At 38.2% G+C, this 26,481-nt stretch overlaps 4 non-coding genes and 1 pseudogene across 4 annotated transcripts; 3 read left to right on the top strand and 2 right to left on the bottom strand.

Annotated features, from left to right (window-relative positions):
* Positions 1–397: 397 nt before the first annotated feature.
* LOC131055753 (laccase-11-like) lies at positions 398–2,756 on the bottom strand (annotated as a pseudogene).
* A 486-nt stretch (positions 2,757–3,242) lies between these two features.
* Positions 3,243–3,315, top strand: TRNAE-CUC (transfer RNA glutamic acid (anticodon CUC)). Its single transcript has one exon. It is a non-coding gene; the product is annotated as a tRNA-Glu (tRNA).
* A 187-nt stretch (positions 3,316–3,502) lies between these two features.
* Positions 3,503–3,574, bottom strand: TRNAG-UCC (transfer RNA glycine (anticodon UCC)). Its single transcript has one exon. It is a non-coding gene; the product is annotated as a tRNA-Gly (tRNA).
* Positions 3,575–4,006: 432 nt separating this feature from the next.
* Positions 4,007–4,078, top strand: TRNAM-CAU (transfer RNA methionine (anticodon CAU)). The gene has a single exon. It is a non-coding gene; the product is annotated as a tRNA-Met (tRNA).
* A 170-nt stretch (positions 4,079–4,248) lies between these two features.
* TRNAM-CAU (transfer RNA methionine (anticodon CAU)) lies at positions 4,249–4,336 on the top strand. Its single transcript is given in 2 exon segments — positions 4,249–4,286; positions 4,301–4,336. It is a non-coding gene; the product is annotated as a tRNA-Met (tRNA).
* The last annotated feature ends 22,145 nt before the right edge of the window (positions 4,337–26,481 follow it).

The raw sequence follows: 26,481 nt of genomic DNA, 5'->3' as shown, positions 1-26,481 counted from the left end.
TAGTTCTGGAAACTGGATTCTCCTTCAGCATACTGTGAGGAACTTTTATGCAAAATGTAAAAGTTTTTCAAATGGATTCTCCTTCCACATACTGTTTGGAACATTTATGCAAAATGTAAAAGCATACGCAAAGCTTCAACTATTTATATACATGCTTTTATTTAGTTCAAATTACAAAGTGAAATGGCAAGATTCTGGCATGTTTTAACACCTGCACTAAACCGAGTTGAACAAAAAACAAGAGTAGCTCTGTCCATGTCACACCTTTCCGGAACAGTTTTGTTTTTGAAATGCTGAGATATTAATTCAAAAGTGCATGTAATCACTTGTTTTAGTAGAAAGTAAACTGTCAGAATACATTAAGATAAATCCATTGACATTCACAATTAATTTAATTTCATATTTTTATTTTGTAATTGAAAGGAGTGAGAGGGTTGTCTGGGAAATCTTTTGTGAGAACTCCATTGATGTTGTTATAATGTGCTTGCAGAAGGGCAATGGTGAGCATGACAAAGCTTACATTGTTGATTGATGGGCACGAGTCCAATGCCATCCCCACTGTGAACAATAGATTGCGATATACTGTCTGGGACTTTTGCAGGGAATTAGGCAGAATTTAAGCTCCTGATGGAGTTGCTTAAGTTAGTGGCAAATGCAATATCATTTGGAGATGGGATCTGAGGCATATCAATCATGTTGCATGAAAAAGATGAATCGGGTGCATTGATATATTGCAAGATTGTAGTGGCGGTTCTGTTGTCTACAGGAACAGGGGCATCCATGAAGGGGTGAGAGGCCATGAAATACCTGCCAGGGTTTTTGTTTCCATGGAGCAAAACGTTTGTGTTTTGTCCCGGAGCAATCACCACAGATTTGGTCTCAAATGGTTTGGTGTACACTGCATCCACGTCAACCACTTTGAGGCGATGACTTGGCACATCGAAGAAGAGTTCATCATTCAGTGCAGCATTCATTATACTCAGCAGGCATGCCTTGCCCTGCTCAACTGGAAGAACAAAAGTATCTGCAATATAGGGGAGATTGCAATCTTTTGTTATAAGATTTTATCATTCATAACACACGCTATTTAGTAAGAATTGTAAGAACCCCAGGATTTACAATTCTTTTATACTACCGAATATAGTCAATATTGTTTGTATGGTAAGTCTGAGAACAAATCTCATTAGGGAAGTTTGAGTAGCACATTCTAAACTTCCATCTGTTTAGGTGGTTCATTTGAAGTGACATTAGTAGCACTAGCATTCACACATCAGTATGACTCATCTGAAATCCCAGTAATAAATGGGTTATTCGAGTCATACGGAAAATTAAGTAGCACATTCTAGGTGGTTCATTTGGAGTCAAACTAGTAGAACTAGATCTGAAATCATAGTAATAAATGAGCTATAATAGTACGACTCGCATGAGCCATAGATAAATAAATCAAAGCTCAACCCGAAACAGAGAAGTCTAATGAAAAAACTTTCCTTGAGACTCGTTGGTTGCTTTAACTTTGATAGGACATGTGAAGGTGCCTAGTGGACCTGGTTTTCCATTAATGTTGTATTAGACACATTGGGTGCTCCTCCAGATTTCAGTGCTGCATTTATAACAGCTTCCACGTTTTCATTCCACTACTCAAATAACTCAGTACTAGTGTTATATGCCATGACTTAATCATGTAATCATATCAAATATAATTCAATCCTTTCACTGACCTAGAATCAATGTGATTTCCTTATGGGATATTGGAAATGAATAAGGCACATTTAGTTTGGGTAAAACAACAAGAGCTCCATATACTGTTGCTCTCAACCATAGAATATGAGCATGAGCATGCCAGAAGAGTGTCCCTCGTTGGCCAGTGATAGTGAAGTTGTAAGTATAAGACTGCCCTGTTTGAATTGGGCATTGAGTGATATAAGCAGGCCCATCAGCCCATCCTGTACGCAGCTGTCTTATAACCTGCCTGCAATGACAATTTCGACCATAATTCAAACCCATTGCAAAGTTTCTATAATTCTAAATCAATAATAGTAAAACCAGATCATACCAGTGGATGGAGAGATTTTATTTGACACGATTGGTGAGTTTGATGAGCAATGTATCATCCTCCCTAGCATAATTAGTTGGCCCTGGGAACTGCCTATTCACTGTGACAATAGGCTTGGTATGACGCAATCTGCTACTGCACCTTCAAATTCGAAGCCATTCATATAAAGATCAAGGGTGAGTATCTAAGATATAATCCTTGTTTGGTTTAGTTTAGGCTGGATTCGATTTTAGATAAAAATTATTTTAGAAGGTTATGTATTTGTACAAGTAAATCTAAATATTGTGTCTTTAACAACATATTTTAAGGTTTGATTTGCTTAAGTGGCTCATCTAAAATCATACTAATAGATAAACTCTATTAGAAAAATTTGTGTGATTTCAGATGAACCACCAGACACAAATCAAAATTTAAAGTACGCTATTTAAACTTGCCCCATATAAACTACACAATGTGAATAATCTGATCCACAAGATTAAAAATCAACATACAGCACTTACAAAATTGAATCTGTACTGGATAGATTCACATTGTAACAACCTCAAAGCCAAAAGTTCTATAAAACAAATATAACTCAACAAAACTTACATCAAATTTGCAATGCCTGGTTTTTCCCTCTACCATCCAGACTGAAATAGAAAGAACCATAAGAAAGACTATCGTTGTTGGCAGCAATGAGATCACTGCTTTCCCCATTGTTTCTCAAGCTTCTCTTTCTTTTCTTTCTCTGTTACTCTCTCTACTCATTAACTTTATCTCCTTGGCCTTTATACACAGCATAAAGTCAGCCACAGACGTAAATCTTACTAAAATATCAGACAAGAGTTTGTTGGGTAACACTAAGAAACAAAATGAAAACGTCAGAAGCAAATATAACTGTTGGTGCGACCTCAAATTGCTATGTTCGAAATTAAACTTGCCTAACTTTAAAATCATTAATTCCAACATTATAATTTTAACATAATCTCTGAATTAATGTAATAAGAAATATATATATGAATGGAAATAAAATTTGATTTACCAAAAGCACAAAAATATCCAGGCAGAATGGAGAGTAAGGATGAGATTTTAGGTGCCCATACGTAAAGAAAGACCTTTGAAAAATTGCACACCGTCCGTAAAACCGGATCTTAAACTGGTCTAAGAAAAGCTTCAAATACAATGAAGAGGAGTGGCAATAAGCAAGCAATCCGTTGTAGTCTAGTTGGTTAGGATACTCGGCTCTCACCCGAGAGACCCGGGTTCAAGTCCCGGCAACGGAAACGTCTTTTGCTCTTCAATCTGAATGTGAAAAATGACTTTCAAAAAAGAGTTACAGCCTAGTTAGTTAGGATACTCCGAGAGACCCGGCAACGCAAAGGTATTTTGCTGTTCAATCTGAATGTGAGAAATGAATTTCAAAAAATAGTTACAGTATGTTGTAAAATCTACTTTAAACAAACATTTAAGTGCGTTTGCCGGGAGTCGAGCCCGGGTCTATTGCTTGGAAGGCAATTATCCTAACCGTTGGACTACAAACGCAGCTGCGATTGTTTCACGGCAAAATCTGACACCTCAGTGGATAGGTTAGACGACAACTATCCTGGGCGTTGGAGCCTAACCGCACACGGAATCCTGTAATGGGAAATATGCATTTTATTCTTCTGGTGCAGAGAACACAATAGTAAATGTTTGTTCAGATTTTATTCATTTTACAAAGATTCTTTCAAAAGAGTCTTTGGATAATTTAGACTAAAATCGTCTGTTTGGTGTAGTTAGTTATCACGTTAGTCTCACACACTAAAGGTCCTCTGTTCGAACCTGGGCTCAGACAAACGTATTACTTCCTTTTAGTTTTTTGAATTTACTAAACAAATCGTCCTGAATTAGTCACTGCTACTGTGCTCTCTTCGCTTACTCCTTGCTCTCAGACATGGCGAGTTCCTCAGTTTAGGAAACCCTTAGTATCAACACATCAGAGTGGCGCAGCGGAAGCGTGGTGGGCCCATAACCCACAGGTCCCAGGATCGAAACCTGGCTCTGATATAAGACTGGTATCAGTTGAGGCTTCCGTAGATTCCATTTTGTATGCCGTTATTTTCAAGATTATAGCCTCAATGTTTGTGACAAGGACAATAAGATAAATATAAGCCAAGCATGGCATCAGTGGATGAGTAATAAAGAATGAAAATGTTAATCGCCCCTTAAAAACATCAGGGGTGGTGGCGCAGTTGGCTAGCGCGTAGGTCTCATAGCTAAATTTGAGTGATCCTGAGGTCGAGAGTTCGAGCCTCTCTCACCCCATAGTATGTTTTCGCTGCAAATTAATTTTGGGTTTTTGTTACTACCTTATGTCACTTGTTGCACTTCCCCCATAAAACAAGTTTCGGCTAGTTTTCTACATTAAAATAGGTAATATCATATCTAACAAGGACTGCAATTTATGAGGCAATTATGCCTGCCGAAAACGTAAATGTGGAGAGCATTTGGGCAAAGCTGGAGAAGAGGGTTTCGAGTGTAAAGGCGCCCAAAACTCTCAGTCTCTTAACCTGAATTCTTCTTCTTTTTCTCTCCTTCTGGCAAATTGTTTTTTTATGGGTTTAAAAAATAATATCAAAGGGTGGTTCCAACTGTCACACCTCTTTACAAATTAAAAATTACATTACACTTATTAATTATTAACTATTTTTTTTTTTAATTTTATTTATTCTAATTTACAAAATAAATTTTATTTCATCATTGTTTACATTCTTTTGTGGGGAAAAAGTTCAATTACGCTTTATACATCTTCATTTAGACATATAGTTTTCAAAAAAATTGACTTTAATTTATCCCTTTTTTTTGAGGTTTTAGTTTTTGGGGCCTATAGAATGCACCACTCCCATAGTGTATTTATAAGTCAAACACTTATAAATATATAATGGGGCTCTATCAGTCCCATTGACTGTGACGCCCTTTTTTATCAACACACAAATATACACCATGATTAGTTATATATTTCACCTATCATCACACAATTATCCATGCATCCGTTCCTTGAAATCTATGCGCCTTCTTATCTTGCTTTAACTTCATAATGCACCGATTTGACCTTAAGCTACATTAAAAAAATTCAAGTTTCTATCCCCTCCCATTTTCTACTAATTATTGCAAGACAAGAACTATAGGTAATGAACTCTATTTAACATATTATTAATATTTACCATTTTAACAAATCACATTGCAAATATTTTTTTTATCCAAAAAAATATTTGTTCTCATTAAAGTTTAGATACAGATATTTTTTATACAAAAATTATTTGTTGTAATTAAAGTTTACATGCAAAACATTTAAGAAAACATATTTTAGAAATTATTTTTCTTTCATTTAATTGATTGAAATAATCTACCAGATATGGATATGGGTGATTAATGTGCTTCCTTTAAACTAATGGCCATAATAGTAATTGAAGGAAAGGGAGTGGCAGATTCAACTTGCTGACCATAGAAAAAATTCAAGTATTGCTATGTTAACTGAAGCTATTCAAAATGTGTTTGCTTTTAAGTGAACAAAAAAGAGCTAGAGTTTTAAATTCTAGACATCATTAGAATGTACTATGTTTGGTGTGTGAATGGTGAGCAAAGAATCCATTCTAAACTTCACCAACCCTGTACCCACAATTTGTGCTCTATATATTTGCTTATCTCTACTACATATTGAAACACTCTTGGAAAGGGAATACTCAAACCAACATGGACTTATTTGAAGACTTATTTCTATTCACTTTGGACCTATGTTTGGAGTATTCCTATCTATTGTATGTTGGTAGCTAACAATCAAAGTATTATTGTGTTTTGAAGACTTCTAACAAAATTCAACTTTGGTTCAGTTTGTTATTCTTTAACATATTTGAATGCATGCATGAAAATATCATTGAAAGTTGACATCATATAAATTTGGTCCTTTCTCATTGGTTGAAATAATTAACAAGAGCCAATTAGTGGTTTTTTTCATTCAATGGGTTTCTCACAACAACATGATGTTGATTTTTTATTGTTGGAGTTACATTTTATAGGATAATTTTCTGTTATGCATTATCTTTTATGTCATGACAAAAATCACTAATGGTGAAACCCTTCAAAATGTGTGCTAGGTCTATTTTCTATGGCTTTTAAGTGCTTGGCATAAATAGCTTGAGCATTTTCCAAGTCTTTTCATGACTAGTGGAACTTACTAATGATTTAACCTCTCAAAATGTATGCTTCATGAACAATTTTGTGTTTTCAAGCTAGGTTGAGTTCACTTATCTGTTAGCTATGTTTTAAATATCGGGCAATACTCACCATTGGCTTGAGCCCTCTTGGCATATGTTTCATAGCTTACTGCCCTCTTTTCATGATTTGCTGGAACTTCATAAGGCTTGTGCAAAAATGGTTGCTTCTCTTGATTTTTTTTAGAGTTGGCTATGCATTACCTATGTTTTTCCCTAGTTTGAAAGCGTAGGCACATAAAAGAGGTTGCTAAACCCTAAAAGATTTGTGCTCATGGATTGACAAAATAGCATGGTGAAATTCACTTAAGATTTTCATGATATATTTGTTTATTGAATAGTTTCATGTGTTCTTATGCTGTCATAAATGAGCTTATCTTCACTATTGGGATCAAGAGGGAGACACCTTAGCATTGAAGAAGACAAAAAAGTCTCTAGTCATTTTGCAAATCTAGGGGTATATTAAGATCAAGTGTTGATATGAGCTTGGGGATATTTTGAAACTGACCACCTGATTAACATAGCAAATCTTTTGAACATGAAGCCTCTCGTTTAAACAGAGATAGATTAGAAGCCAAAACTATCCTACATTTATTTGCTCAAAGAAAGTGATTTTTTGTCCATTTCTAGGCATCCAAGCTAATTGGTTAGTGTAGACACCCAAAAATGGTCAACGCTTGCGAGGTCATACTTTAACATTTGCGCATTGCCTCATTTTAGGTTTTTGCGTCGCATTAACATTTCTCCTATGATTCGCACTTGGTCTTTATCATTTGCAAACATCGAGTCATTCTTCTACATTCATCTCGTCCTCAAATTTGGTCTTGTCGACAACATTATCCAATCATGATTTTGATCGAGCTTATCTTGTTGCATCAATGTGCGTGCTAATTTGTCATCATTTTGGACATCGTCAATCCTAATTAGGGTTTTGTCCTCCTGTCAATCTTGCGATCGATTTGTCATCAATCGTGGCTTTCTTATCAATCTTATCATCAATCTTATCATTATGGACATCGTCAATCCTAAGTAGGGTTTTGCCCTCTTTTCAATCTTATCATCTGGCGATCGGTTTATCAATCTTGTCATTTTGGCGATCGATTTGTCATCGATCGTGGTCATTTCCAATCTTGTTGTCTTGCAATCTATTTTGTCATCGATCCTCGTCCTCTTGTCAATTTTGTCATTTTGCGACCGATTTGTCATCGATCATTATCTGTCTCAATTATGTCAATTTGGAGCAAGTTGTCAGTGTTCCTCGTCAATTGGCGCATTTATCAAATCATTTTGTCACATTGGTCATTTATCAATTAAAAATCATGACATTAATTATCTTCAATCAAGACCTAATTGTCATTTTCGCATTTCTAATTCGTCTTCTAGGGTTTTATGATTTAGTCATTTAACCTAATTTGCCATTTCTTCCTCTAGGATTACTAAATTATTTATTAATCCTAAGTCCTCTCTTTACAATTAAATCTTTATTTAATTGGCTAATTATTCCTCTTTGTGAGTGAATTAATTAATAAATGAAAAATTATTGATTAATTCACTAAATTCTAATTTTCATCAATTTCAATTTCCTAATTTCTCAAATTTCTAATTCCTTTTCCCTCCTATTTCATCTCCTAATTCTATGGGAATGACATTTCAATTTGTCATGAAATTGTCATAATTGATAATCAATCAATTTTGACATGGAATGTGTCATAATTTGTCATCAATTATCAATCAATCAAATTGTGCATGGAAAGTGCATAATTTGTCATAATTTGTCATATTGATTTGCAATTTCCATTTGAATTGCATCATGCCAATCTTGTCATTTATCCAATTCTTCTATAAATTGGATAATTTTCTTTAATCAATCGCTTCATGAATCCCGAATTTCTATCAAACTACCAAACTTACGTTTCTAGTACTCTTGAGCTTTTTGCTTTCAATTGTGTGAGCACTTGTAGGTGAGATCCACAAACCCATTGAAGAGGAAAGAACAACAATGGAGCCGCATGGAAGAAGCATCCGAATTGTTATATGGTTTGCATGATATTTTCTTTTAGATGCTTTGTTTTCATACCTCTATTGAATGTGCTTAGGATTAGGTTCATTTCAATGAGTGTTCTTTTGATTGAGCTAGCATGTCTTGTGTTTTGATTGATTTACTTATCTTGTGATGATTCCTAATTCCTAACGTACATTAACTGGTGAACCCGACGTGAATACTAACCTTCTAACCCCTTTACTGTGTTTTGGAGTGCTTCTAAGTTGATTTTGCAGGTCAAAAACCAAAAAACAGAGCCGTGCAGTGCATTCTGGACACTTCTGCGCTTGTGTGAAGCATTCTGCGCCTGTGTTGAAACATCTTGCACCTGTGTTGAGACATTCTGCGCTTGTGTCAGACATCTTGCGCCTGTGTCATGAGTTCTGCGCTTGTGTAAAGTCTAGAACAGAGGTGAAAAAAGTAGTTTTTGCTTTATGTTTTCTGTTGATCAGGATTAAATTGGGAAAATATTGAAATCTAATTTTTCCAAAATTTTATATGTTTTAGTAAATTGCAATTTTGAGGGTCTTCGGTGCATTTTTGGACAAATATGGTAGCCCGGAAACATGATGAGACATCATTGATGTTTCCGAAATTTGGTTCTAGATTATTTGAATACCTTTCCAACGCATCAAATGGTTTGTAATTCGGAGCTAGGATGAGAAAGTTATGCCTTCTCAAAGTGGACTGAAATTGTAATCTGGTTTTCATAAATCAGATCATCTGTGCTTTGGATTTTGGTACTAATTATTTGTGCAGGATCTTGGCATACGCATGACAAAGACTACAAATCAAACTACTAACATGTGTTATGCAGATTCGATGGTCAAAGACAACAAATCAAACTCCTAACTTGGGTTTTTGTAGGTTGCCTTGGAGAAACAACCAAATTGTGTGTTTGAGATTTTTAATTAGGCACTTAGTGATTTATAAATAGGTGGAAATGAACCTTTGTTTGCTTTGTTTGTTAAGTATGACATTGGAGTAGGAGAGTATGCTCTCATCCTTCTTAGGGTGATCAGAAATCCAGATCTTCGATACCATGCTTGTGTTGTTGATTGAGTGTCTCCATTAGAGGGCTTGCCTTCCCGACCACTTTGCTTTTGCAAGCAAGTGATAATCGTGAGAAGGGAACGACCCAAACTGAGTACGGCTAGAATTCCTTGGCATTCTAACTCACTATAAACAAATACCTGATGAGCAAAAGCTTTGAAGGAAGTGTTACGTGGGAATTGCAGTTACTTGGGAAGTGATGACCCTTGGACTCTTTCTCATATCAACATCTAAGTAGGGCCTCTTGGTCTAAATCGCGCTTGCGCGACTACATTTGTTTGGTATCTTGATGGGCTTAATGTCTCAATCATGCTTGCATGACATCAAGGAGTAACGCTTAACAGAAATCCTTACTAAACACCTTGTTTTTAGAGGCCAAAAACCCTTCTAGTTGCTTGAGAAGGACAAATTCAGATACTTGGAAGAGATACTAAGTTCGCCATGGGGAGATTCCATGGGGACTGATGCTTGGCTTCCCTGAGAAGTGAGTGCCGTCGAGGGGAGCCCGTGGGGTCAAGCATCTATGTATTCTCCTTGAATCCCATAATGAGTCTACCTCTCAAGTACTTAATGTCTTTGCCTACCATAAGAAATGTGGAAATGAGCATGATTGTCTTGAGTCTAAGTTGCAATATCTTGTATTCTTTGATTGTCAAAAGTTGAATTGCATCCCATTTCAAAAGCAAAACACATTGATCCAACATAAGATTTAAACACAAGAGACATTCATCCAATAAAAGTTCAACAAGATTCAAAGATCATCTTCTTCAAACATGGTTATCCAACATTGTTCAAAAACTTGTCTCAACATTTATGTCACTTACATTTAGGTTCATCCTAGGTTGCATTTTGCAAAGTCATTGTCAAATATCAAGGTTAGGTTTCACCTAAGTCATGCTCCTTTTGCATATCAATAAGAGTCATCCACTTGCATGTGTCCTCTTGCATTAAAGTCATATCATTGTCATACATTTATATTTGCATACCCTAAGTCTCTTCACTAAGCTTAGGTCATTATCATATCATATTAGGGTCATTTGCATAGTAATTTTCCCTTAGCATATAGTGTCAAAACTAGGTCTTGTCATACTTGAGTAATCCAAATCTTTGATAAACCCTAAGTCATTGTTAAGAAGTTTAGACCTTATCAAATCTTTTGTCCTTTTGTCATCAATATCATTTCGTCAAACCTAGCTTAGTATCCAAGCATATAGGGGAGACATTGTCATTTTGTCCTTTTGTCACTTAAGTCCTTTTGTTCTTTGAGGTCTAGATATCATTCCAATTTCCTAAGGGTCCCTCTCTTAGATTTGCATTTCAAAAGTTTGTCAAAATCTTCAAAAACAACCAAAAACATAGATTGCATTTTCATATATTTAGTTTGCATTTAGTTACATATCATATATTGTCTTTGAAAAATTCCAAAAAAAATTGCATTTGCATAAGTGACATGCCTGTTGAGACAAGATCAAGATCTAAGAAGATGAGTGAACCAATGTATCAATCCATGGATAACATAGTAAATTCGCAGTTTCAAACCAGTCAAATAGTGCAAGTTGAAGGTTCATTAAACACATCTCTACCACCATATGGAACGGTTCAACTTGGACCACCTCCATTATATGAACTAGTATTTGTACCCATGAAACCAGGACATGGGAGTGTTCCACCAACTCCAAGAGGAAGTGCACCTTTTAATTGGGATCAACCAAATTTGCAACATGACATTCGAACTCAAACATTGTATGAAGACCAAACTCTTTCACAAGGATTCGGTTCAGACCAAGGCATTCAACAAGAAACAAATCCAAATATTTTACCAGATTCTTCATCAGATTTCGATGTCTCTGATGATGTTGTTATGTTCCTTAAGGATCCAAAGTTGACAAAAAAGATGGATAAATTCTTGAATAAGGTCTTTAAGAGATTCTCACAAAAATATCTTGACATGATGAGTAATGTGACCTCCTCAAGTAAGCAAATTAATGTGCAAAAACAACAAGGCGGTGAGTTGTTAGGTTTCTCTCCGCATCCAAATGAAGAACATGTGCAACAAGAAACCCAACCCACCTTGATGAGTAAACGTGCTTCAAAGGCATTGACAGTGACTATTCCTCAAAAGTCCACATTCAAAATAATAAACAATCCATTGTTTAATGCAACACCTTTAACACCAGATCAAATGAAGGCCACACAAATGTTGATGACAGGTGTCCCTCAACAAGAAGTGATTCCTCGAATACCAAAAAGTGGACCCAAATCTAAGATGCAGGAAAGCTTTACGATTGGAATGTCTGATCTTACAAATGTTCAAATTGCCTTTCCTTCATGCCAAAGCATTAATCCCTTGCCAAAATCCCCCATGCATATTCAAAGTCCAACTCCATGTCAAGAGGATAGTTTAGAGCATGAAGAAATGTGTCTTGAAACAGATCAAGATCAAGATCACAAAACCTTATCATCCCATCCAATTGTTGACCAGGACCCCATCTTCCCACACATTCATAATGATCCTCCTATCACTATCCATTCTATCCAAGAGAACAACACCTTTTCAAGTCCTATTGACACTCCATTCTCCGAGCAAGATCAAGATATCTTAGTCCATCCAATCCCAAATGATCCCCTTCCATTTCACAAACACAATGTCCTTTCAAATCCCATTGACATTCCACTTCCTAAACAAGATAAAGATATTCCTTCCATCCTTTTCGATGATCCCATTGGAAGTCAAGAGAAAAGCACCTTTAAAGAGGATTCCAATGATCTTCCTCCTTGTCAAGATCAAATCATTCCTTCAGATCCTCCACAAGATCCACTTGTTCCTCCATCTCCACGTCCTAATCCAGCATATCCACTCCAAGAGTGCATTTCTTTTGGTGATCCCATTATTTCTCCCATTCCATCTCTTGAAGAGCCTATCATTGAACCATGTCCACTACATGATCCTAATCCCCCTCATGATCCTGATACCCCTCATGATTCTAACGTGTCAGTGCAAGATGTTCATGAACCCTCGACATGCATAATGGGTTCTTCCACTTTGGTGCAATCCGATCCACTTCAAGATCTCATTATTTCTCTCATATCACATCCACCTCATAATGAACTTGCGTCTTCTTCCCAAAGAAAAGAGTATCCTACAAGTCAAGATATTCATAAAGGCAAAGGAGTAGACCTTCATAAGCAAGAATCTCTCCATATCAAAGAGTATACTAATGGTCATGGCTACACAACTCACTCTCAAGACGTTGGTATCCCTCCATCAAAATCAAAACATATCCCTTCCCCATCATCGCTTCCATCCATTCTAGGTCCCTATATCCCTCCATCTCCTATGCAACATCAGCAAAGGCACACATCTTGGAGAACCTTCCATACATCCCACAAGCCTCCAAATCATTCCCATCCACATCGACATTCATTCTCTCTTCCAAGCAATTTGGATGCCAAATATCAAAGTCATAAGTCTAGAAATCCACATGTATTCAAGGATCAACATGTCCAATATAATCGACATGTCAAAACAAAGAACAATATGATCTATAAAGAAAAAGAAATATCCAAAAGGACACAAAGGCCCACTGAGCAAAATAAAGAAAAGTCAAAATATATATGGGTTCCTAATTCCCTTGTGCAAGCAATGCACTCCAAGGAACCACAAAAGCATGAAAAATCAAAAACCATGTGGATCCCTAAGAAGCTCCTTGAAGCACAAAGAGCAAAATCCAACTTGGCATCCAAAATTGCTATTCCTCCATCCCAACCTCTCAAATTTTTTCCTCCATCACCTCCTTCATCCGTTTTGGGCCCTTATGTCCCAAAATCCATAGTCGTTCCTTCGTCAAAATCTCAATATCCAAAATACATTTGTCCTCCATCAGTCCATTACCCCTCAAGGTGTGTGCCAATGTTGATCTTGCCTTCATTTCCATCCACTGAAGCCCAATTCTTCCAATACCCTATCCATTATCCAATGCATGTTTTCCATCCTTCGATCCCTTTGATACAATCCTTTGCATAGATCCTCGCCTTAGTTTCATCTCTTTTTCCATGTCCTTATCCTACCAACGTCTTTGAGCATACTTTTAAAGGTCATGGTCCACTTTTTTTTTTAAGGCTACTATCCAAAAAATAAAAAGATGCTTGAGTCCTTCTTCCATCCCTATCATGTGTCTATCTTCTATTGAAAAAGTCAAAATACAAAAAAAAAAGTGAAAAAAGAAAAAGAAAAAAAAAAATAAAGGAAAAATAATTCGTCCACTGGTGAAAACCTGGCAAACAGGCGCCTTGGGCAAGTACCATGATGAAAACCTGGCAAACAGGCGTCATGCGCAATTTATGAACTTCTTGCACACCACACTTGGGGGCAGGTTTCCTCCTTCATATCCTATTGCCCTTCATTATCCTATCATATCATGTCATACCCTTCCATTATCCTATTGTCCCTCATGTCCAATTTCCCTTTCCACCTTTGATCTTGACAAGGCTGAGGATCGTCATGAGCATCACGCATCTTGTTTGCAGCTTTTAGTCCATCATAGCTTTTGGTCTTTATCCATTTGCTTATTATAACCTTTCATCCATATTCCCTGGCTTATCGCAACTTTCTGCCACTATCCCTTAGCTAATCCCGACCTTTAGTCCATGTCCTTTATCCATTCTTGGTCTTGCTTATCCTATCCATATCTTTTTCATCCCTTGATCTTGATCTGACATAAGGACACAAAATTTAAACATGGTTTTAAAACACCTCTTGACATGTCCCTCAGGCCATGTTCCTGCTTTACATTGTCATATCCAATCTCTTGTCCCATCACGCAATAGCCCTTGCAAATTGCATCCGCGTTGTCTCCATAATAAAAGGCCTTTATCTTCCTTCTATCCACCAACATTTCAGCAAGCCTATTTATTCACCTATCATATTCCTTTCCTTGCTAGACACTGGGGGCAAAATCTCTAAAAAAGTCATAAAAATTGAAAAAAGTCCTAAAAAAAGTCTTAAAAATTGAAAAAAGTCCTGAAAAAAATCTCAAAAACATCGAATAATGTCCTGAAAAAATCCATAAAAAGTCAAATAAAGTCCTGAAAAAAAAAAAAAAAAAAAAATTGTAAAACCCCAAAAGCAAAAACAAGCATTTTGCAATAAAGTATTCCCTTTATGCATTGACAAACCACTGAGCATTCATCCAACGACACTCGCAATCCAACATCGTGCTTTAATGAAATCATGCATAAATAGATGAACCTTTTCAATCACCTCAAACATTCAAACTGATCCAAATTGTCTTATCAATCGAATATCAGCATCAAAATCATTTGTCCTTGTCACATTATCATGGGTCTTATACAGGGTGTGGTATACTCGAAACCAGACTGTGTCCTGTCTTAGACGGGGTACCGCATATCCTGAAACCAGACAACATGATCGTCCTATCAGCACGATTCAACTTTTGACAATGAAGATCAAGATGTTTGTTTGATTTGCTTGCATTTGCGCATCTTATCTTTTTATTGATTTATCTTTGGCTTCGATCATGTTCCTATGTTGCTCGATGATGTCACTGAGTGATTTAGAGTGACCGGGATGGTTCATGATCCTTTTCTTTTTTGATCGTGATTGTTGCTTGTCTGTGACATGTCTGTCTTTTGCAAAAAGGGTTGCATTTTAGCTCTGGCCTTCAATGCCAGATGCTACGCATCCATTTTGCTACATAAAAATAAAGGTTCTCACCTACAAAGTGCATTACTGAAAGCAAGTTTTTCCTTCATCTCTAACTGTCCTCTGTTTAATTTCTGCTTACTAACATTTCTTCCGTCAATCTTGGCAGTCTATTCGATCCTATCGTTTTCTATCATTCTTATCGATCAATTGGCCTCTTTTCTGCATGTTTCCGGCCAATTCCTCGAGGGGGCATGCATATGTCATTATTATTGTCTGGGGCATTTTCATTATTGTTCTTTGAAACAACGCTCATAATCGCATTGTCTCAAAGAGGGGCAAAATGTAGACACCCAAAAATGGTCAACGCTTGCGAGGTCATACTTTAACATTTGCGCATTGCCTCATTTTAGGTTTTTGCGTCGCATTAACATTTCTCCTATGATTCGCACTTGGTCTTTATCATTTGCGAACATCGAGTCATTCTTCTACATTCATCTCGTCCTCAAATTTGGTCTTGTCGACAACATTATCCAATCATGATTTTGATCGAGCTTATCTTGTTGCATCAATGTGCATGCTAATTTGTCATCATTTTGGACATCGTCAATCCTAATTAGGGTTTTTTCCTCCTGTCAATCTTGCGATCGATTTGTCATCAATCGTGGCTTTCTTATCAATCTTATCATCAATCTTATCATTATGGACATCGTCAATCCTAAGTAGGGTTTTGCCCTCTTTTCAATCTTATCATCTGGCGATCGGTTTATCAATCTTGTCGTTTTGGCGATCGATTTGTCATCGATCGTGGTCATTTCCAATCTTGTTGTCTTGCAATCTATTTTGTCATCGATCCTCGTCCTCTTGTCAATTTTGTCATTTTGCGACCGATTTGTCATCGATCGTTGTCTGTCTCAATTATGTCAATTTGGAGCAAGTTGTCATTGTTCCTCGTCAATTGGCGCATTTATCAAATCATTTTGTCGCATTGGTCATTTATCAATTCAAAATCATGACATTAATTATCTTCAATCAAGACCTAATTGTCATTTTCGCATTTCTAATTCGTCTTCTAGGGTTTTATGATTTAGTCATTTAACCTAATTTGCCATTTCTTCCTCTAGGATTACTAAATTATTTATTAATCCTAAGTCCTCTCTTTACAATTAAATCTTTATTTAATTGGCTAATTATTCCTCTTTGTGAGTGAATTAATTAATAAATGAAAAATTATTGATTAATTCACTAAATTCTAATTTTCATCAATTTCAATTTCCTATTTCTCAAATTTCTAATTCCTTTTCCCTCCTATTTCATCTCCTAATTCTATGGGAATGACATTTCAATTTGTCATGAAATTGTCATAATTGATAATCAATCAATTTTGACATGGAATGTGTCATAATTTGTCATCAATTATCAATCAATCAAATTGTGCATGGAAAGTGCATAATTTGTCATAATTTGTCATATTGATTTGCAATTTCCATTTGAATTGCATCATGCCAATCTTGTCATTTATCCAATTCTTCTATAAATTGGATAATTTTCTTCAATCAATCACTTCATGAATCCCGAATTTCTATCAAACTACCGAACTTACGTTTCTAGTACTCTTAAGCTTTTTGCTTTCAATTGTGTGAGCACTTGTAGGTGAGATCCACAAACCCATTGAAGAGGAAAGAACAACAATGGAGCCACATGGAAGAAGCATCCGAATTGTTATATGGTTTGCATGATATTTTCTTTTAGATGCTTTGTTTTCATACCTCTATTGAATGTGCTTAGGATTAGGTTCATTTCAATGAGTGTTCTTTTGATTGAGCTAGCATGTCTTGTGTTTTGATTGATTTACTTATCTTGTGATGATTCCTAATTTCGATGCTACAGTTAGAAATTAAAATCAAGGCCTTTTCCATATTTCTCTATATTAGAGTTTATCAGCATGATTATTTATGAGATGACCATTGAATTTTTTTTGGCATAGGAATACGACCCAAGTTTATTTATCATCAAAATTTGACCTTGCAATTTTTTTTGTTTGTCTCATCTACATGAGTTTAGCATGGTGTAATATCAAGCAAAGGTAGTGGTGCAGGATCACCTCATGACTAAGTTGATAAGGGCAATAAAGGTTAAAGGTCACACATGGTAATGTGACCTTTCAATCTATGTTATAGGATAGTCTTGTTTGTTTGATTTTTGTAATAAACCCCACCTTGTTACCCAATGACATGGATTTGGAAAGTTGATAAGCCACCATGGGCATATGGGCCTAGGGGTATTTAGTTGAGTATTTTCTAGGTGTTTATGTGTTGGAGATGTCTTAGGAAGGCTTAAGACATGTTGAAACAACTCTAGGTAGGCGGACTTAACAAATGTGGAACTTGCTAGGATGGTGCAAGAGAACAGAGAAGAGAATGATCGGCTTAGAAAGTTGATAGAGAACTTGGAAGGCAGACTAGAGAGAGGAGGACCTGATGGCTTGGAGGAAGTGGGAGAAGAAGAGGAGAACCCACAAGGGAAGGAAGAAGAGGAAGTTCCTACAGAGCATAGGTACCTAGTCAATGCCTTGAAGTCTATGGAGAGGAGAACCATGGACCAGAAATCAAATCTCCCTATTTTCAGTGGGAAGATGGATGTCGATGGAGTGATGGACTAGATAGAGTCCTTGAACAACTTCTTTGAATGTGAAGACATTGCTAACAACGAAAAGGTGAAGATTGCCAAGTAAAAAATGTAGGGAGCAACCCTGACATGGTGGAATTTTGTGCAAGGGCAAAGAGTAAAAGAGGGAAGAGGAATGATCACCTCTTGGAAGAAGATGATTGCAGAGATCAAGGGAGTATATGTACCTGAGGACTATGAAGTCCAATTACACAAGAGAAGGCAAAGTCTCAGACACAAAGAGATGGATGTGTGTGCCTATACTGAAGAATTTCAGAAATTGAGTATAAAGTCTAAGAAGGTTGAAGATGAAAGTGAAAGAGTGGCAAGGTATCTAAATGACCTAAGGTAGAACATACAAGAAGAGTTGAACCTCTTGTGCCCTGACACTGTTCATAAATGCTATCAATTAGCATTAAAGGTAGAGGAGAAGCTTAAAAGAAGACAAGAGTAGAGCAGTAGAGGAAGGGGTAATCAACCAAGAGGAAGGAGCAACTTTAGAGGAAGAGGATCAAGTTTTGAGTTTCAAGGAGAGAGTAGTCAATACTCCTTAAGGAATGACAACAACAACAAAGGCAACTTCAGAGGGAGAAGGCCTAATTTTAGAGGTAGATCATCAGGAAGAGGAGCAGGGTCAATAAAGTGTCTCAACTACAACCAAGAGGGACACATTACTAGTAGATGCCTAGAGAAGATGGGATCTAGTTCCCAAGGGGAAAGGAGAGCCAACCTAACCCAAGAAACAGATTACCAAGGCGGGAGTAAACCTAATTCATATGGTTACCTAGAGATAGGAGAGGCACTAATGTTGAGAAGAACCCTCTTGAAGGTACCAACACCTATGGAGCCACCCCAAAGAAAGTCTATCTTCCACACCACTTGCCAATCAGGAGGAAAGGTATGTAAAGCTTTGATTGACTCAGGGTCTAATGAGAATTTTGTGTCAATAGAAATGGTAGAGAAGTTGAAATTGAGGAGGATACCCCATCCATACCCCTATAAGGTGTATTGGCTCACAAAGGGGCAACAAACACTTGTAGAGGAGCAGTCATGGGTGGAATTCCAGATAAGTGCATATAAAGATAAGATTTTGTTTGATGTTGTTAACATGGATGCTTGTCACCTCTTGTTTGCAAGACCATGACAATATGACCTCAAAGAACACCATGATGGTTTTAGGAATACCTACTCCATCACAAAGAATGACAAGGTCATAGAGCTACTACCCTTGACTGAAAACAATGAAGAACGAAAAGAAACTGAGTCCAAAGTGATGATGATGGAAAGAAAACCATTCCTCAAGGAGATAAAGATGGAAGAAGGAATATGTTTTGCATTGCTTCCAATACCAACCTCAAAGGAGAATCATGTTGCAGATGATAGGGTAGAAGGAAAGGACAAGGATCTTAGTCCGGAAGTGAAGGAGATCATTGGTAGATACCAAGGAATAGTTGCAGATGGAGTTCCAAGGAGTTTGCCACCAATGAGAGAGATCAGTCACTGTATTGACTTGATCCCAGGGGCTACATTACCTAACAAGGCTCCATACAAACCACACCACAGAAAAATGAGGAGATGGCAAGGCAAATTCAAGAGTTGCTAGATTCTAACCCGATTAGAAAGAGCCTTAACTCGTGTGCAGTCCCTACAGTTTTGGTACCCAAAAAGGATGGAACATGGAGGCTTTGTACTGACTCAAGAGCTCTTAACAAGATCACCATAAGGTATAGATTTCCAATGCCCAGGATAGAGGATTTGCTTTCTTGTTTCAGGGGTGCAAAATATTTCTCTAAAATTGATTTAAAGAGTGGATACCACCAAATTAGAATTAGGCCTGGTGATGAGTGGAAAACAAATTTCCAAACAAATGAAGGGTTGTATGAGTGGAACATTATGCCATTTGGTTTTTCTAATGCTCCAAGTACATTCATGAGACTCATGAATGAAGTTTTGAAAGAATTCATAGGGAAGTTTGTAACAGTGTATTTGGATTATATACTAATATTTAGTAGGACAAAGGAAGAGCACTTGAGGCATCTAAACAAGGTTTTGAAAAAGTTGAGTGAAGAGGAATTGATGATCAATATGGAGAAGTGTTTGTTCATGCAGGAAGAACTCATCTACCTTGGATTTGTGATCTCTAAAGGTCACTTGAAGATGGATCAGGATAAGGTAAATGCAATTCTCTCTTGGCCTACTCTTAAGATTATTGGTGAGGTTAGAAGTTTCCATGGATTAGCCACATTTTATAGAAAGTTCATAAGAGGTTTCAGTCAAATATGTGCTGCAATGTTGGAAACCATAAAAGGTGGTCAAAAGTGAAGGTTCTCTTGGACAAAGGAGGTAGATGAGGCATTTGAAACTCTCAAGAAAAAGGTAGCTCAACAACCGGTACTTGCCTTACTTGATTTTAATAAAGTGTTTCAGATTGAATGTGATGCTAGTCATGTGGCCATAGGAGAAGTCATAAGCCAAGAAGGCAGACCTATAGCATTCTTTAGTGAAAATGTTAATGAGGCAAAGAGAAAATATTCTTCCTATTACCTAGAAATGTATGCATTAGTTCAGCCTTTGAAAAAATGGAGGCACTATCTGCTACCAAATGAATTTGTGGTCTATACTGACAACCAAGCCTTGAGTTTCATTAATAGCAAAGAATAGTTAAGCCATAGGCATATGAAATGGGTAGAATCCCTCCAAGCCTATACCATCTCCATAAAAAACAAGAAAGGAGTAGCCAAAAAAGTGGTTGATGCACTAAGTAGAAGAGTGCTAACTATATCTAAAATACAATTAGAAAGCATTGGAGTTAATACATTGAAAGATATGTATGTTGTAGATGAGGACTTCAAGGATATTTACAAGGTATGTACTGAATTTGATGAAAGGTATCATGTGGAGTTTTTTGATTTTTTGATCCAAGATAGACTTCTTTTCAAAGGTGGGCAATTGTGCAAACCAAGGTGTTCAATGAGGACTAATATCATCAAGGAAAAGCATAATGGGGCTATGGCAAGTCATTTTGGATTGGAAGACACTTGAATTGGTAAGGAGGCACTACTTTTGGCCCAAATTGCAGGTTGATGTAAGAAAGTTTGTAGATGCATGCACCATTTGCCAAAAGGAAAAAGGAAGAAGCACCAATGCTGGTCTCTATCAACCCTTACCCATTCCCTCAAGACCTTGGGAAAGTGTGTCGATGGACTTTGTAATGGGTTTACCTAGGACCCAAAAGGGGTTTGACAGTGGGGTATGTGCACAAAGATGGTCGTCAGAAAAGTGGACACCACCCAAAAAAAAACATGGAAAAACAAGTAGCGCGTACGCAGTTATAAAATTTGAAATGACCACGTACGCACTCAGGTTTGTTGTTCCCAAGCCTAGAGAAGGTAGCGCGTACATGTTGCTTTTAGGAAAGGTAGCGCGTACGTGCTACCTCTAGGAAAATGAGCGTGTACACGCTACTTATAGGAAAATGAGCGCGTACACGCTAATAATCCCTAAAGTGCTCATAATCTCTAAAGGACCGCGTACGCGGTACCTATCAAAAAAGGTTTTTAAAAAAAAATAGGTCTTATTTTCCTGTGACAACCACATTTTTATTTTCTTTTTCCTTCATTTTCTTTGCTAAACCATGATTGGGGTGCTATATTTCTCCTCCAGACCACGAATGAGGTGCCACATTTCTCCTCCAGACACTATGGATCAAGGTTAGTTTTTCTTAATTTTTGTCTTTCTTTCCCGTTTGTTCAATTTGTTTTACATTTTGAATTTAATTTCATTAATTTTGATTAGGTTTTTTCATTTTTTATTTCAAAAACTAGATTCTTCTAATCCACAACAAGAACAACAAAATGCACCTCCTAAAAACCCATAAGATACACCCCCAATTCCTCCTTTTGACCGCACACCTGAAACATAGGAGCATTTAATTAATCAGTTAGGGCAAAATACGTCTAAAATAAATAGACTGAATGATAAATTGAAAACATCTGAACTTGAGCATCGTAAATCCCTCGCCACTAGCCTAGAAACATTAGCTAGTGGTGCCATATATGTTTCCACACAAATTACCAAATGGGGAAACTTTAGGGATAGGTTGTTGGCATATGATGAAGCGGTGACAATGTATGTTGTCATTGATGTCAATAAGTGCTCAAGCAGGTGAACCGGTATGCACCAGTATGAAGATTGGAAGTGGTTATGGTCAACCAAGATGGAGTGGATCAATGTCAGGGTTCACTAAGTATGACTACCGGTTGGTAGCCTTTGTTCAGCTCTAGGGTTTCCGGTATGGCTTGTGCGGTGCAACTGATGGTATTTTGTGAACGATACAGATAAGGATCAGGATGCCACGTCAGTTGGGTGCATGTGAAGGATTTCCTTGAGGATCTTGTGCATGAAGATTGAATGCATTGAATGCCTACCTCGGGAATGAGCGATGTTCTGAGCGGTGTGAGAAGAGCGCGTGATGTGTTACTGTTTTCCAGATGCGGTGAAAGCTGGATGATGCAGAATGTCTTTAGATTTGTCTTAGATCATTTCATTCTATGTAATGTGTTTTGATGGTTAGGATTGGACCGCTTGTAATTGTAAACCTAAAATATTTAGGGTTTAGGGTTTATGCTACCAACCTAATTGTTGTCTATAAGGTCGATGAGTTTTGTTATTATAAGTGTTGACAAAAGTTGTGTGTGTGTCTGTGTGTTGGAGATTGGATGCTTGCCAAACTAGAGTGAGGAATCTGCAGAGTGTGATTGCAGAAGACAGGAACTGAAAAGGATCTGCCTTAGCAAGAAGTGTTGTTATCAAATCGGAGTTTTACCTGTTGTCTTCTAACCATTTCAACAAAAGGTAAATCCCTTGACTGGGTAGCCTTAACAGGCTTTGTTGTAAATCCTCTAACCAGGTTGCTCAAGTTCATTGAGTTATTTAAATCCTCTAGTGAGGTAACTGTTATGCCCAGCATATCTATTTCCCCATTAGTCTCCTCGAGTCTCTTGGTATTCACTGTGGCTCCCAGCCCAGTTATCAAAATTCAATGTTTGAAAGTTGCTTAAAAGGTTATTGAAGAAATAAGTCATTCTCTATATCCTATAATGTTTTCAAAAAAGAAAAAAGAGAAAGAAAGAAATGATCTTCTTAAGCAACTCAAATGGGTGTTTCAAGTAACCTCCACCAGGGCTATGGATGCCTGGCTGGTAGTGGAGCACTGTTTGATGGGATCCAGAGGTATCTCTATCGGGGATATAGATGCCTAACTGGCAGCAAAGCTATGCCCAAGATAGCCTTGCACGAAACACGGTTAATGACTTCACCTATGTAGCTTGCGCCTAGTTTCCTATGATGATCTACATTATTGAAATGATGGGGTAACAAATCATACGCACACACTTAAGAGTTAATCATGTCTATTTCTCGTCTTGGTTGTTTGTTCATTGCGTCACTCATCTTTTACTCTTATACATCCTTTTGAATGATAATAGCTGTAAGTGTCGGGTTAACCATAGATTCTGAAGTTCTAAATTGTCTATAGTCATTTTTCCCAGATAGTCGCCATTTGTTATGCCCATCATATCTATTTCCCCATTAGTCTCCTTGAGTCGAAATATGGCCCCCCCTTTTTTTCTTTTTTCATCGGAACTCCGGAGTCCCGGAGTCCCAAGGTCTTTTGTCTATTGACCTCAGAACCCCGGAGTCCCAGAGTCCCGAGGTCTTTTGTCTGCTGACCTCAGAACCCCGGAGTCCCAGAGTTCCGAGGTCATCTTTGCTGCCTACTTTGGAACCCCGGATACCTGAAGTTCCGGGGTGGGGTGTTCTTTTTCTTTTTTTTGTCGAGCTCGAAAGCTCGAGACCCCAGAGTCCTGAGGTTGTGTTAAACGCTTTCGTACGGATGGATTCAAGGAGCTATAAATAGAGATCATGGTCTTTTAAAATTCATTTTGTGCATTCAGAGCTCCTCCTCTCTAGCTCCAAGTTGTGAACTTCCGAACCTCTGAGATTTCCTTGGCATTTTTGGGTATTTTGATTTACCAGGTTGGTGAATTTTCTTGCCCTTGTTGTGTTTTCTAGGCTAGTTTTCCTTTCCTTTCCCTTTCATTTGTTTTTCTTTTTTTTTTTTGCGTGGTTTTTGTCATTGTGTGTGCCCTAGTTTTGAGCCCAGAACCCTGGATCCCCAGAATTCTAGGTGGCTTCCATTTCCACACCCCAGAACCCCGGATCCCCAGAGTTCTGGGCGGTTTCATTTCCACCACCCCGGAACCCCAAAGTTCCGGGTGGCTTCCATTTCCACACCCCAGATCCCTGGAGTTCTGGGCGGTTTCATTTCCACCACCTCGGAACCCCGAATCCTCGGAGTTCTGGGTGGCTTCCATTTCCACACCCCGGAACCCCGAAGTTCCAGGTAGTTTCTATATCCACCACCGTGGAACCCCTGATCCCTGGAGTTCTAGGTCACCACTTCCATGAGCCCGAAACCCCAGAGTTCTGGGAGGTTTTTGTGTAGACCTAACCTCGGAACCCTAGATCCTTGTAGTTCCGAGCCTTCTCCCCTTGTGCCTAACCCGGGACCCTGGGACCCCAAAGTCCCGAAGCAAATTAAAGTTAATGCCTAATGTTGGAGATTGAAGATTTTTGTTTTGCTTGCAGGTTCGAGTGGTTAGATGGACTCATCCGCCAACAAAAGAGGCAAAGAAATTGATAGACTCCCAGCCACCATGAAGTACCATTACTAGGGAAGAAGTGTTTCTGCTAACCAAAGTAGACGCCTTAAAGGCATGGAATGACAAAATATTAGCCAGTAAGAGGCACATGAATGCCAATTGGCTAGAAGAAGAAAGAAAGAAAGGGATTAAGGCATCAAAGATCCTAAGGGTGGATTTTAAAGAACCTCAAAAGGACCTAATCATTATGCTCAGCAGGGCCTTTGGCAAGCCGGACTGCAAGCACTTCCATCCCTGGATGTTCCAGTTCATGAGCACTATCTTAATAGGGAAACAATACTTTGATTGGCCATAGATCCTCTCTGATAATATCTGTAAGCAGATGAAAGAGGTGCAGCATACCCAAAAGTTCTTCTTCACATCATATGTCATCTGGGTAGCTGCTAGAGCTGGAAAATTCCCAGGCCTACAGGTGGAAGGACAATTGGGAGAGAAGGAAGGACAGAAGAAGATATGGGAGTATTATTCCGAACTCACTCTAGCCAATGCTAAGGTGCACTTCAAGAGAGTTAATGATGCCTTTTTTTTCCCGATAATCATCAAATTGATAGAGGATGCAAGATATCATATTAGCCCAGAGGCTATGGCTATCATCCGAGAGTGGACATGTTGGTTCATCCAAAACCCACTCTCCACTTACATTAGGGTTAGTGGATTCACAGGGAACCCGATGTTGCTGCCTCGTTATTGCAACAATAGGGTGATTCTGCTAGAATATGTAAGGCAACTTGTAGGTCTCCAGTCATTGCTGTCATCGAAACATAAAACAGGAATTGATTTCTTAGTGTCTATTGGATACTTTGCATGTTCCAAGATACAAGTGGCAAAACTAGCGGAACAAGGGCTTCAAGATTTAAACTTGAAAGAATGTGATAATGCTAGAGAATTTTATGATCCCTACGGGAAACTCAAACAAGCTATGCCTAAGGCATATGAGGGGAATAGGCCCAGCCTGGAAGACTTTTGGACCAACTTACAAGATATTTTTTAGGTCAGGGAAAAGAACTATAATAGGTTATCTGTCCCACAGGTAAGAGATTTTGGTATTGAGACTAACCTCCCTAAAGACCTGAGGGATGATGGAGAGTTACTTGATCCAATCTATAGAGAATCAGGTATAGATAAGAGGCCCCTCTCCCTAGTAAAGTGGTCTGCAACTGAAGATACAAATATGGAGAAGGTCTCCCAAGCGGTCATCAATAGGACTAAACAATGGTTAAGGTAGAGGGTAAGGCCCAGCATATCAAAAACAAAACAATAGGAATCCACCTTAGGGGTACCTCAGTCAAGAGGCCATAAGGAGTACGGTCGAAAGACAAGGTCAGCCTCAAGGCAGAATACCTCCACTGACCCAAGTGAGGAAGACAAGGCTCAAGAAAGCATTGAGGACTTATTGAAGAAACTCCAAGAAAATATGAGGGAGTCTGAACTGTTGAAGAAGGCTATAGACCTAGGGGTGACCAATGGGTTGGGCGCGGTGCCACTCGCCAAAGTTCTCCCACCAAGGATGGCTATAGGCCACACCGAAGGAGAGGGTACCCAGGAACAAGAAGAGAATGTAGAAGCTACTGAGGAGATACCTGCTCAACCACCTTCAACAGGTACAACAAGTGCTCCAGACACCACTGCTCCTACACCACCATTAGTCAATATATCTTCAGGGCAGTCCGGAGTGCAAGGCTTCACATCCACCACTGAAGGGGTGAAAGTTAGAAACGCCGAGTCTGACTCTGATCAAGAAGAAGAGGATCTTGAGCAACAACAACCGCTAGAAGGCGAAGGGGGTGAGGTAGAAGACATATTGAATGAAAGGTTGATCCTAGCTCCCCAAGATCAAGAGGACCTTCTTAAGGATATAGCAGTCGGGAAAGAAGAGACAGAGCCAGGTGATGAAGAAATGGCATTCAATGAGGAGGTCAGTGGCAAGCTAGGAGAATTACACAAAAAAAGCTCTCCAAGCTAACCTAGCCTGCTAGATTTCCTCACCCCAAGATCTTGGGTAAATGGAAGCCAAAGTAAGAGATGAAGCAGAGGAGTAGGTAGAGGTCCATGTC

The sequence above is a fragment of the Cryptomeria japonica genome, chromosome 4, assembly GCF_030272615.1.
Source record: "Cryptomeria japonica chromosome 4, Sugi_1.0, whole genome shotgun sequence".
Taxonomy (NCBI): domain Eukaryota; kingdom Viridiplantae; phylum Streptophyta; class Pinopsida; order Cupressales; family Cupressaceae; genus Cryptomeria; species Cryptomeria japonica.
The sequence above is the reverse complement of the archived record's forward strand: the minus strand, read 5'-3'. Positions and strand labels throughout refer to the sequence as shown.